Here is a 1,563-nt window from a genome sequence, read left to right on the forward strand (position 1 = left end):
ATTATGTTTTGTGTCTGTCTCTTTCCTCTGGAAATAAAGATTGATATTTGCACTAGTTGTGAAATTCTTACCTGTACAGTTGCTAAGTGTACCTTACAGAAAGTGCAAAATGTGAATAATTTGAACAAAATAAGAGGGATCATAAAAATTGCTGCTTGTTTTGAGTACTGCCTTAAATAAACTAGTTCATATAACGGATGTTTACATCTAGTCCACAACAGAAAATAATAGCTCAATTTATGAAATTGAACCTGATCAAAAGTTTGCATATGCTTTATTCGTAATATTGTGTGTTGTTACCTAGATGCACATTCAATCGTTTTTCCAGCATCTTCTGCATATTGGAACCCCTTCGAAACTCACTGCGTACCTTTTTGTAAAAATAGTGTACCCATACATATTGGCTACTGTAGGTATTTTGTATCTATTGGGTATTTATTCTATTAATACAGGATACATAATTGAGATTAACAAACTGGAAATATGGGGAAGTTATGTACTGCTGTGATTTCATCTAGAAATTGTCACTATACTTACCTGAAGAAAGGTGTTTTTTTTTTTCTTCCCATCTGCTGGTTGTAATTTAAAGTGGTGTTTACTTGTTCCATGTAATTCAGGGTAAGTGCAATAAATATACATACAGAATCCTATATCTTTGACTGTCTCTTTCAGCCCTCGTGTGGTGAATAAACACAGGTCTCAGTGTGGGAGTGTTTTGTTGTAAAATCACTCACCATCTCCTTTGGTTTAGAGATGTTCAATTTCAGCACCACTCCATCACACCATGTGATAAACTCATGAGAAGTACGTGGCCATCGTCAGACTCTGAGCGTTAGGCCACCACTTTGGGTGAGGGGTCCGCGCAAGGCTTGCTAGGCGCTACGTGTCAGGCGGTTCGTGGGTGCCGTGCGCCGCCCCCTAGACGATTTTTCCCGCCCCCGACGACCGCCCGGGTGCCGAGGTGGCCCGGCGGAACGGCGACGGATCAGCGCTCTTTTTTGCGCATTTTGTTGCAATCTGTAGGTCGGCCACAGGGGGGGCGGGCTCCTGGCGCGGGGCGCTTATGCGAGGCCTGTCGAATAGGTTGGGGGTGGGCGTCCACGGGCAGAGCCTATTCATCCCCCTGAGCACCTATACGACCACGCGCGGCTTATTTGGCCGGCAGCTCCCTATTGGCCCTTCTGGCCGACTAAGGACCGCCCCCCCAGGCCCTGCCCACTGACCACGGACAGCCTATTCATCCCCCCGACCACCTATGGGACCACGCGCCCGCCCGCGACCCAGGTGACACCCCCGGGCCCCGCCCACCTACCACCAACAGCCTATTCGTCCCCCTGACAACCTATGTGACCACGAAAAGCCTATTCGTCCCACTTACCACCTATATGACCACGAAAAGCCTATTCATCCCACTTACCACCTATTTGACCACGGTCTGCCTATTCGTCCCCCTGACCACCTATTTGACCACGGACTGCCTATTCGTCCCTCAGACCACCTATTTTTGCCGCGGACTGCCTATTCGTCCCACTTACCACCTATTTGACCACGAAAAGCCTATTC

Source organism: Sinocyclocheilus rhinocerous, unplaced genomic scaffold, assembly GCF_001515625.1.
Source record: "Sinocyclocheilus rhinocerous isolate Xijiao unplaced genomic scaffold, SAMN03320098_v1.1 scaffold601, whole genome shotgun sequence".
Lineage (NCBI taxonomy): Eukaryota > Metazoa > Chordata > Actinopteri > Cypriniformes > Cyprinidae > Sinocyclocheilus > Sinocyclocheilus rhinocerous.